Source organism: Xiphophorus couchianus, chromosome 3, assembly GCF_001444195.1.
Source record: "Xiphophorus couchianus chromosome 3, X_couchianus-1.0, whole genome shotgun sequence".
In the NCBI taxonomy this organism is placed as follows: Eukaryota; Metazoa; Chordata; class Actinopteri; order Cyprinodontiformes; family Poeciliidae; genus Xiphophorus; species Xiphophorus couchianus.
Genome location: NC_040230.1, coordinates 15,420,552 through 15,432,501, shown reverse-complemented (window position 1 = coordinate 15,432,501; position 11,950 = coordinate 15,420,552). Strand labels below are relative to the sequence as shown.

Sequence of the window (11,950 nt, the reverse complement as noted above, 5' to 3'; positions counted from 1 at the left end):
ATTATTTTAGAGCAGGAAAATGATTTACATCAGTATAGTTTACATGAATTTACATCAGTGAATGTGCAGTTGGTAGCACTGTTGCCTTGCAGCAAGAAGGTCCTGGGTTCGATTCCCAGTCTGGGGTCTTTCTGCATGTAGTTTGCATGTTCTCCCTGTGCACGCGTGGGTTCTCTCCGGGTACTCCGGCTTCCTCTCACAGTCCAAAAACATGACTGTTCCTAGGTGTGTGTGTGCATGGTTGTTTGTCCTGTCTGTCTCTGTGTTGCCCTGCGACAGACTGGCGACCTGTCCAGGGTGAACCCCGCCTCTCGCCCGGAACGTTAGCTGGAGATAGACACCAACATCCCCCTGAACCCCCTAGGGACAAGGGTGTACAGAAAATGGATGGATGGATGTATGAATGTAAGGGGCTAATATGATAGAAACAATAACCACATAACTGTCTAGCTGAACTCTGAACTCCTCTAACGGTGCTGGGTTTTAAAACGGTGTTATCTAGCTTTTATGGAGTCCTTGAATGAGTATACATAAGCAGTACATTGCAGACAATCAGACCTTTCTGTTATCTGTACAGTTTGTTCTTATCATTAGACTCTCATGATGTGGAAGACCTAAAGAGCAGCTGATTACATGCTTTTGAAATATTGATATTTTTGGCAAGTGAAGAAAAAGAAAATATACGAAATGTGCTTATAAAGCAATAAGGTAATACCAGGTAAACCTGCTCACTGTGTAAGCCCAAAGAGGGCTTTTCTGCACAATTGAAAACTGTTGGTTTTCAGCTAAATTATGTAGGATTTATGTCAGATTACAGGTAAGGTTTCTACAATATATTGACCATGATCTGACTTCTTTTGTCACTATAACCTGCATTTCATACAGACCATAAATTAGATTAACTGAAACATCAATCAACACAATTTCTTAAAAGAAAAAAAATCTTACACATCATACAAATAAGTGCATATTAATTGTTACACCATTCTTTGTCAGCATTGTCTCCACTATTGTTAAATTCATTAGTTCCAACAAAACATCCAAATGAAATCAGTTTTCAAAACTTGAAGTGACAATGTAAGAATTTAAATTGTGAAGAATATAGCACTCTTAATTCTTTGTATACATTTATTTAACCACAACTATCATACTTTGAATAAATCTTATGGACAAGGAAGAAAGATTATATGTGTCTTTACAAACCTGTCTTAACACAATATGCAATGGCATGTGTAATTACACAAATGCATGCAAAAAGGTCTATAAAAAACCTTATTTGAACAAAAATCAACCTGTCAGTTGCACACATTCACAGCAACTTTAATCGTAATTTGAAAATTATATATCTTCAAGCAAGAAATGACTGGTTGTGCAAATATGATTGATTCCTCCGAGTTAAAACAAAGGAAAAACAAATGCAGCAATATAAACCTCTCAATGACCTTTAGAAAAAGTTGTACTTGTATAAAATATGCTTGTAGAAGATGAGTTCTAGTTTAGTCTCTCTCTATTTTAGACATACTAACATACAGTATGAACATCTGGGAATGTTGGAGTGCCATTTTAAAAAAACGTTTGGGATTAACCTTTAAGATTTGCTTGCAGCTGCATATTCACATTCACATTCACATATTCAGAACTGAGGGAAAATGCAGTGCCTCTCTATCAGATAACCTGCTCCCTCTGTCGGCAACAAACGTGGTGCACCTAAAACCAAGTCAGGACTTGGTCAGAGCCAAGTCCTGACTTTCTGCACACACAAAGAACGCCATATAATAAACACTCTGGGCTTAACCAGGAGATAAAAAGAAACTTGTTGGTTTATGCAACTGGTGCTCTGACATGTTGGAAGAAGAGGGGGGCAACTGGGAGCATTAAATTAATTAAAATGTCTTGTTATTCGTTAAAAAAATATGAATTTTGTCACATCTAAAGAAGCTTATATGACATCTTCCAGGGAAGACTCTGTGACACAAGCTTGTATGAATCAACAAGATATTATTTCAAACAAGCCCACTATATATTTTTGCTTGAGGCAAGAAGAATCTAAGGGTCGAACTGTAGAAATTATCTTCTTCTCAGATCTACTTGTAGCCTGCAGATAGCCTCCAATGTTTGGTTTTGTTACCAAACTTTGGAGGCACATAAGCCCACTCTCTATGCAAAGCTCTGTGTGAAGGCCAAAATAAGGCTTGGAGATCTGTAGTTGTTGACTTTGCAGAAACTTTCAGCTTTTTTACACCACAGCATCTTTTGACCCCACTCTACAATTTTAAGTGGCCAGCCACTTTGTGGCTGAGTTGCCATCTAACTCAACTGCTACCACTGATATTTTACTGTGGAATATGTAGTTGCAGAAAATTTAACAGCAGAACATATTGCACAGGTAGTCAACAAGAAATATTTTAGCATTTGTTGAGTATAAAGGAACAGTGCAATCCCACATCACCATTTGTAATACTGGTTTTGTCACATAAGATCAGCCAGGGAACATAAACGTGGGGTGCTGCTGTTGGCATTGAGCTGAAACATGACATTGGTCTTGTTTCTTTTAAAATAATAATAATAATTAAAAAAAAGATTACGAGTAAATAGCACCAAGTGGCTGCAGTTTCAAAAATGGAGCCTTGTGGTAGTCCCATAGAAGTAGAGTCACTGAAGCATTTAGTACTGAAGAGTCTCAGTACCAATAATCACCACTAAACAAATGTCCTGTGCTTCTCCTGACTGGTCGGTTTTCATGTTGGTTTGAGTTCTGGTTTTGCACAATGGTTTAAATGCAGTTTAGGTTTTTTGGTTTCTGTTTTCCTCAGTGGCCTCTGGCTCCAGCTCCATTTACAGCCACAACCCAACAATAGGATAAAACTTGTTCAACTGTGTAGAACTTTACAAATTGCAATCGGACTCCTCTGAACTTATATTGTCTAGTTTTCTCTTTCTATCCATTCTGTCTCTTTCTAGTCTGATTTTCTCAGCCGGTTTTGTTTTGTTTGACAGTAATTCTAAGAATTCAGTAATTTGTTCTAGTAACCTGTTTTCGCTTCAGATGGGATTACTTTGGTTTATGCTGGAGTGTATTTTACAGTTTTTTTTGTTGTAAAAAAACAGCCGCGTTTTGTTAACATATTACAGTAACTTACTATTATTTGTTCAGATTAAGATGAATTTTTGATGCAACCGACGCATATTGAACTGCAACTTTCAATTGTGGAGAAGTTAAACTGTTATGTTACCTCAGCACATTTTCAGTAGTTTTTAAATAGGATTAACGCAGTTTATTGACATAACTCAGGAAATGATTGTGTTTTACCTGCAGAGCTAAATAATTCATTTTTATAAAATATCACCAACCAACTAGGATGAACAATTAGTAGTTATTTGCTTTGGCATGAAGGCTTAAATGTCTCTTACTAACATTTAGTAATTAAAAATATGTTTACTTTGATTCCTCTCCTTTTTCCCACATAGCGACGGACAGCTTGATGCTCCCACTGAACAGATTTTAGGGTGACTCTCCTGCGGTTCATCAGGCAGCTGCCATTCGATGAAGATCAAATACAAAGAAGTGCCTGTAAGAGCCCCAATAATCGGAGCCACAATTGGTACCCAGAACCAGTAGTTGTAACACCTGAGGAGAAATAATAAAATTACAAAAATGTTCAGGATTTAAATGTTTGCCAGGCGGCAAGACATTATCAGTGTTGTAAACTAAGACAAATCTAAATGTCGATGGGACAAACATTTTATTGAAAGGCTAAAGACTGAATATTGCTGTATGGGATCTAAAAAAATCACAATCAGCCTTTCTTTAGATTTTCAAAGCATATTAGTCAATTTAAAATGGACTTTTCTGATATAACAAGTCTTTTGAGACATGCTCTGAAAAATTAAATCTGCACTCCGATTTATTTTCTTTTTTTTCTTGACCTAAGAAAATAACTTTAACAATATCCATATGAAATGGATGTGTGGGCTCTCACTGGTGGAAAAGGGATAAATTGCAGTAATCATCTTCCTACATACCCTTCCCAGTCCAGGCAATAATCACTTTCTAATAATCACTTGTTAAACTGAACTACAAATAAAATGACAAAGAGCAGCCGCTTCTCTTCGCAAGTGTTGTAAATAATGAGTCAGCAGTGAAAAGCCACACCTAAAAGCTTTTTGGAGTTTTGCCCTGAAACTGAAGAGTCAATGCATGCCGCCTTGAGCAGATAATATCTGCTGAGTCAGGTATTTGTGGAGCAAGGCTCTTAAAATCCTATTCATAGCTTGTGTTGTGGAACAAACAACAGATTCTTATCAGGTGTTGTGTAAAACTCATCTTTCATCTTTCTCATCTCTCATCTTTCAGATCGCAACTACAGAGCAAAGATTTCCTAGAAATGTGTTAAGATATTCAGTCATTCTTCAGTTGTCTGACTGCTGAATTAGAGGTGAATGAGCAACGCAGGGCCGTGTTCTTACGTAAAGACTTCGGTTCCCCAGCCTGCAGTCAGCGTGAGGAGGCGTGGCCCCAGGTCTCGAGCGGGATTTAAAGCAGCGCCACAGTTAGCCGACATGGACATGATGATGCCGAGCACGATGCCTGCAACTATGGGAGCAATCAGATCAGGAGGAGCAGGGGTGTTCCTCTTTTCGGTCAAACTCAGGAGGCACAGCAGCAGCATTCCGGTGCCCACCACCTGATCAAATTAAGATTTTAGAATCAATAAAAGCTTCAGTCAAAGGTTATCTACTAAAGAACAGTTTTCATCTTGATAAACACTGACTTGGTCCAGAAAGCCCTTTCCTAATGGGAGGTACTCAGATGGATAAGTGGCAAATATAGATGCTGTTTCGTTTGGCCCATAGACGGTCAACACGCCCCCACTAAACTCCATTATAGCATCTGCAGAAAAAAAAGAACAGGTTTAACAAGAGACAAAATGATTAGGTTTATGTCTTACTTTTCTGAATATTATTACAACCTCTGCGCCGAATGCCTTAGTTTTATTTTGAAAAATAAATTAAACATTCTTTATTATTTTAACAAACTTTTAATCTCTGTAGGTGTTTTATTTGATCCCTTAAGTCCTGTTTTAAATCCTGTAGCTCCAGTAACTATCAGATTATTTAAACCTGATCCCTTCAGACTTACTCCAGTCTGCTGCAGACGTTCACAGCACAGAAAAAACATTGTGATCAAAAAAGCAGCTAGTCCAGAAAATCCTTGCTTTATTAAAATGGCAGCCCACTTTATTGCTGAGCAACTGTCCCACGGTTTTAACTAAAGCCTAAAACATGACAAGACTCCCCAAATTTAGGAGTTTTCTTTTTTCTTCCTTTTCTATAAAGAGGTGAAGTTTGGGGTCGGCATATTTTAAACCAATTTCAAAATTGTGTCCTCGATTAGAAAGCAACACATTACTGTTATTGCTGCTGTTGACATTTTAAATAATATTACCCAGGCATTGTAAAAAATACAGTGCTGTCATTTTTATTGATCTGTCTAAGCAATGCCAAGCAATAAAACAATTTTAATATATTACCATGGAACCAACATTATGACTGATAATGTGGCCGATCAGATAATTTGTGGGTCACCATTTTTTAAATGTTTTCACATGATAGAGAGGCAATTATGATCTGATTTGCCTTATTTTATGCTTTTACTGAAACATATTTTCACTCTTATACAATTTTGCTAATGGTTTTTGTACATTAATCTACTGCTCATTCAGGATGGGCCCATTTTTTACTTATTTACTTGTAATCCACAATTAAGTTTATTTGTGGTGAGAAATGAGCTCATTTATTTATTTTATTTAGTAAATTATTTCAAATTTATCAAATGTTCTGCATGTTTTCTATATTATTCTATTTTTATATAACTGATTGGTTTGGCTTTATCTTTAATTCTTCTGTGCTTAAAATAAAAAGCTGTCAACATATCTGACAGGTCCTGCAGGAACACATACAGTAATAGCAGAAAGACAAACCGTAGTAGAGCAAATAGACCAGTGCTGCTCCCACATACGCCCCAAAGATCTGTGACACACAATAGGGCAACAGCTGTCCCCACCGCAGCTTTCCCAAAATACAGAAACTCAGAGACACCGCGGGGTTCAGGTGGGCACCTGGGGAGAAATAAAGACATAGATACTTATAATGCAAAACCAAACTTCAAATGTCACTGATGCATTTTGAACAGAGGCTCAAATCAGTTAATGCACTAAAAGTCAATGTTCTTATCCTTCTGCTTATCAGCAATTAATTCTCACTTTCATTTTCTGTAATGCATTAACAACATGAGTTTACTCATTAAACACAGAGAACATTCTGTGAATATTGTAGCTGGCCTTCAATTTTTACCTGAGATCCCCTTGGTGAGATACGTGGCTGACATAACTCCCATGGCCCAAGACAGGTGGATCGACAGAGTTTGGCCTTTAGTCTCTCTGCTGGTTTTTACCTGCGCTGCTGCTGATAAGCCAAAGAGCTTCATGACACACACACACAAACACAAACAAGACATCTTAGGTTTAAATTAAAAGAAACTCTCCATTCACTGTGAAGAATATGAAGGTTATCATAGGTAGACGTACATTTTGCTGCAACATTCTTAGCAGTCATTTACTCATCTACAGGTATAAATTGATTAAAAAAAAAAGTAAATTCAGTTAAAATTGTTCTACGCCAAAATGGTGTTAGAAATAGATATTTCTTGTAGGGATATATTTTTGTAAAACATTAGTATCTGCCCTCATAAATAGGATTCTGGAAGAAAAAACAACAACAAGAAAAAATGCTTGTAAACTTAATGGAAAGTCTTCCTAGAGATACTGAAGCTGGTGTAGCTCCAAAGAGTGGTCTAATAAAATATAATGACTTTGTTGTAAGAATATTACGTCCTTAAAGTTCCTGTATAATAGTTATTGATCTAATACATTTGGCAACCAAGTGAAGGATATCAAAAACAAGATAAGAAACACTATAAATCCAGTGACTACAGGTTGGAGATAAAATCGCCAAGGTTGGATCTGATAGAACAACAGTCCTAAATATTTTTTTAAAATCCCTTTAAAACCCAATATAAAAATAAGCATAAAAATCTGAATTCTAAACAACGAACTGCAGAATATTTATCTAAACATTTAAAGCCCTTCATATATCTAAATCTGGTGAATGCTCTATGCTTATGGAGCTTTTATAGTCACATAACTACTCAGTGGTTTTACATAAGAGCCACTTTAACCTAGTCACAGTCTAAATGCTCAAACATTCACTCACCATTATGTAGATCTGGAGGCCCAAGAGCATCGGCATGTGATGGGAGAAACTGCATTTTATGTGGTATTTGAACTACCAATTAAAAGAAGCAATGCACTACTGCACATAAATATACCTCTGCAAACTATCACAATTGATGCAAATGCACACCAAAGTCTTTTCATGACATTTTAAGGTCTTTGAATTAGCTTCCTGCACATTTAAAATAGATTAAATTGCCTCAACTGGTATTTTAAACTGGTAATGATCTTAGTCCAACTTATTGTTTCCTGATTTGCTTTTACAGGCCCCTAAGGTCTTTTGGAAAAGGACGTCTGTTGATACCTAAACTAAGAATTAAAACTTATGGGGAGACACATGAAGACCTGAGGACAACTTAGACGGTCTAAAAAGCAAACTAAGGACACATCCATGTTGGCTTTTTTAAACAGTGCTACATTTTCTCAATATCTCATTCTTTTAAGCCATTTCACATTTATTTACTTTTTCCAAGTTCTTTTTATGTACCGGTAGTTTGGTTCCTGTCTGTTTGTAACTTTTATAAAGCACTTTAGCTAAACTCATCTGTATGAAATGTTCAGCTAGAATGCTGCTGACAATTTAGGGCTGGTGTAACAGTCATTACACCAGCCCTAAATTGATTTATTGTTTTGCCACAGGATATATTTCTAAATCTGATCATGTGTCTACAAGGCACGGAATGGTATTGAGTTTAACTAGATATAATAGTAACTTGTCAAGTGTGAACCTTACACATGATGATGTGTAAGGTTATGTAGACTAGTTTTCTCAGTTGTCTTGTGACCAAAACTAAATCAGGAAGGAAGCATTCAGGAAGTAATTACTCCATAAAACCCTGAGATGTGCAGAAACTGTCGCCTACTTTAAATGAGGACTAAAAACATGACTGGTTACTCCAGTCATCCATAAAAATGAAAAGCCTATTTTATCAATTTTTGTGTATCTGTTTTAAATGAGCAATTTCCTTATTGTTTGTTTATATTCAATGCCCAAATTTTAATGTAATTCTTTAGAAGGTTCTCGTGTCTAGTCTTTTTATAAGAGGATTTTTAAGGTTCACTTGACCACTTTTTAGACATTGAAAACGAGGGGTATGCTGTTAAAACAAAGGCCCAGGGGGCCACAAAAAAATATTAAAACCAATCTTTTCATGGATGAGGGAGCCCAACCAGCTAAACAAGAGTTAAGAAAAACATTGAATGATAAAAGATTGTTTTTAGGGTATTTTATGGCTGATTTAATACACGGGTCCAAAATGACCCGCTAACACTACAGATGGCAGCAGAACGCTAACACCAGAGGAAGGTTAAATGTATTTTCCCAAATCCCCTGCAAAACAAATTAAGCTACCTTGTGAAAGTTTGGATTTTAACCTTTTCAAGTCCTGATTTTTTTATTTTAAATCTTAGCTTGAAATCACTTTGACAAGGAAAAATCAATAAAATGCAACAATAAAATGTTTCATAAATTCGTTTTGAAAGCTGCAGGAAAATGATTGGCTTTTCTCATAAATTGTACAGTTTTGGTTGAAAACCAGACAAGCATGCTCTCATTGTTTTTAAGACATATTTCAAGGATGAATTAAAACTTTCGTGTAACTTACAAGCAAGACGAATGTTCCCAAGAACTCAGCCATGCATTGTCGGATCAGAGCGCTCCTCACTCTCAGCGAACGTGAACTGAGCATGGTTGGATTGGAATCACTTGGATTGGAGCACTCTTCACCTTTACGTCTGACTAAATCTGCTCAGGAGTTTGATGTGATCTGTTTTAGTGAATACAGGGTCGTGTTGGGGATAAATGAGTGCCTAACATGAGTGTCTAAAGATGCTCCCCCTCTGTGGCCTACGTCTCTTCAGGTTCACCCTGCAGCTCTGCAGAATCAGACAAACACAAGAGGATTGGCTGCTGCATATAACATGATGTGTTACATCTATTAGGGGTTGCTTACATAAAGACAGGCCATAAAAACATATAATCAGAGAGCTGTAAAAGAGTTAAATGAACCATTGGAGCATTTTTAAAACCTATCAAATTTTTTCTTCAATTACACAGAACAAATAGGAATTAGTACCAATCAAATCAAGCAAGATTTCAAAACCTACTAAAGATTCAAGACAATGTGCAATCCCAAAGATAAAGATGGAGTGCATCATACCAAAATAAATGTTTGCATTGTGCAAGTTACATAAGCACAGAGATTTATACTATGTCCTGACTGCACTCATTATAACTCATGGTGAAAGTTTTTAATCCTTGAAATTAATTAGTTTGCTGTGATAATAGTTTGCATGCAAACGGTTATTAAATGCAAACATAATGTCTTTAGAACAATAAATATGTCTTTATGAGGTGAATTTGACTGCACATTGGTTCAAGTTGACATGACAGTAATGTATTTGAATCTGCTCATATATGAAACAACTGCACTGACAAGATTTGATTCACGTATTTCTGTATGCCTAGATATGAATGGACTTAATTTGTTCTACAAATTACCAAGAGAGACATTTCTAGGATCTGGTTGTGATCTATTATCGTCTAGTGTGATATTAAGCTGCAGATGATAAAGCACTCTCATCACAACGAACGTTGTCATCATGACCGCCTGCTGAACCCAGGACTGTTACATAACCCTAATAATTTACTTGCTTTATCAACGTTTTATTGCTATTGATTTTCACCATCAGAGGTGCTTTAAATGAGAACAAGCAACAGATAAGATAAATGATTCTATGACGAATCAATTCGGTCCTGCTTTCTGCAAGGATGAAAATGTCTGATCATACGTTTCAGTAATTTTCATCTTAATTGCAAACTTTTATTTTTTTAACAGTTAATCCTTGGCATCATGTCTGCACAATATATTTTTATTTATTTAATTCAAATTTCATAAAGTTAGGTTTGCAACGGTATTCACATTGCATACCGTATGCTTCCCCGGTCATATTTACCATAATCCGCTATTCTGCAGATGATACTCTGATTTGTGTCTTTTTGACTTGATAACTTGTCATTTATTACTTTCTTCCTAAGGAGAACTTATACAAGTCTTGCGTTTGAGTTTTGCATCGTTGACAACTGATCTCCAGACCTATGTACAAGTAAAACCCACTTTTAGATTTTACTTTTAATAAATATCATCTAAATCAATTCCACACATTGGTTTATTTCAACAGTTATTTCCTGTCAAATTTCATGACTGATCTACTGGTAAAGAAAACACAATATTCAGTCAAATTAGAATAAAAAGGATTGTTAATACAAAACTGTCCGCTTTCTGAAAATGTTCTGTGAAGGTTCTGCTTTTAGTACTTGTTTTGGGCTCCTTTTGCATGAAATACTGTTTCAATGAAGTTGACATGGAGGCAGTCCACCTGCTGTACCACAACTCTGCTTTCTTTAATTGCAGCCTACAGCTGATCTACATTGTTGAATTGGATGTGTCTCATCTTTCAAGTGGCTGTATCTCATAGCCGTAAGGATCTGGGTGAGGTCAGCATGCTGGCCAATCAGGCATAGTGACACTGTGGTCATTAAATCAGGTATTAATATGTGTCACATGTTTGACAATGTGATCAGGTACAAAGTCCCGTTGATAAATAGAGCATCTCCATAAAGCTCGTCACTAGGGAAGAATGAAGTGCTCTAAAATTTCCCGACTGGTGGCTGTGCTGATTTTGGACTTGACTTGATACAAGCATCTTCAGCACCGAGGGTGTGTTTGATTTCATAACCAAATCCTTCATTATGCTTCTCCACAAACTCTCCCTAAGCTGTTTGCTGTGTTCTTCATGCTGTTGTTTGTTCACCAATTCCTCCTAACAAACCTCTGTAACCTTCACTGAATAAATGAATTTCTACACAAATTAAAGTGAAAAGGGAAGCTCTCTTTTGGGCCACTTTATCGTATTGGATTCTATTTAGAAGGATCAGAGTAAAGAGGCATGAATATAAACACGTCACACATTTTAAAGTTTTTTTTATGTAAATAAAAAAAGATTCCTTTAATTATCCAGGACTCTGTTGGTCAATTACATACAATTTCATTAAAACCAGCAAACGTTTTTGTATCTTATGTCACTTTGTATATTTTACTGGATTTGATATTTTATGGTTTATCACAGTCGTTGTCAGATACTGTTATCTTCTCTTTATTACAAAAGGAAGCCTGTGCAAATAGTCACGTCTACCTCTAAGGGTTTTACTTTAACAGAAAATAAAGCCGTTTCAAGTTCCCTTTTTTAAATAAATATGACCAGTATGAGGCCATGCCTCAGTTAATTCAGGACGTACATGAAGATTACATGCAGCGATGTTTTACAGCTTGTACTTTTTTAAAACTCCAGTTGAACTTAGTAATGCTGATATCTCTAGTATTTGTACGTTTAACGCAAAAATGTCCTTACCTTTAATTCTATCTCTGTCTTAACATTTCTCTGCCACGTTATCTTTACACAGTTCAAACAAAGACTGAGCCTCTGCCTTTCAAAGTTTTCGATCAATAAGTTGAACTATCTGATCTTAAAGGGACAGAAACTAAAACAGTGTTAAAGAGAAACAGACAAGAATACTGCAAAAATGTACAGTATAAAAATATAAAGTACTTTTTTAAAGTATCGTTTTCTCCCTTTAACAAACCCTCAAAAATTATTAA

The 11,950-nt window shown here is 36.2% G+C and overlaps 1 pseudogene; it reads right to left on the bottom strand.

Moving 5' to 3' along the window:
* Nucleotides 1–567: 567 nt before the first annotated feature.
* LOC114142045 (aquaporin-10-like) lies at nucleotides 568–11,917 on the bottom strand (annotated as a pseudogene).
* Nucleotides 11,918–11,950: the final 33 nt, after the last annotated feature.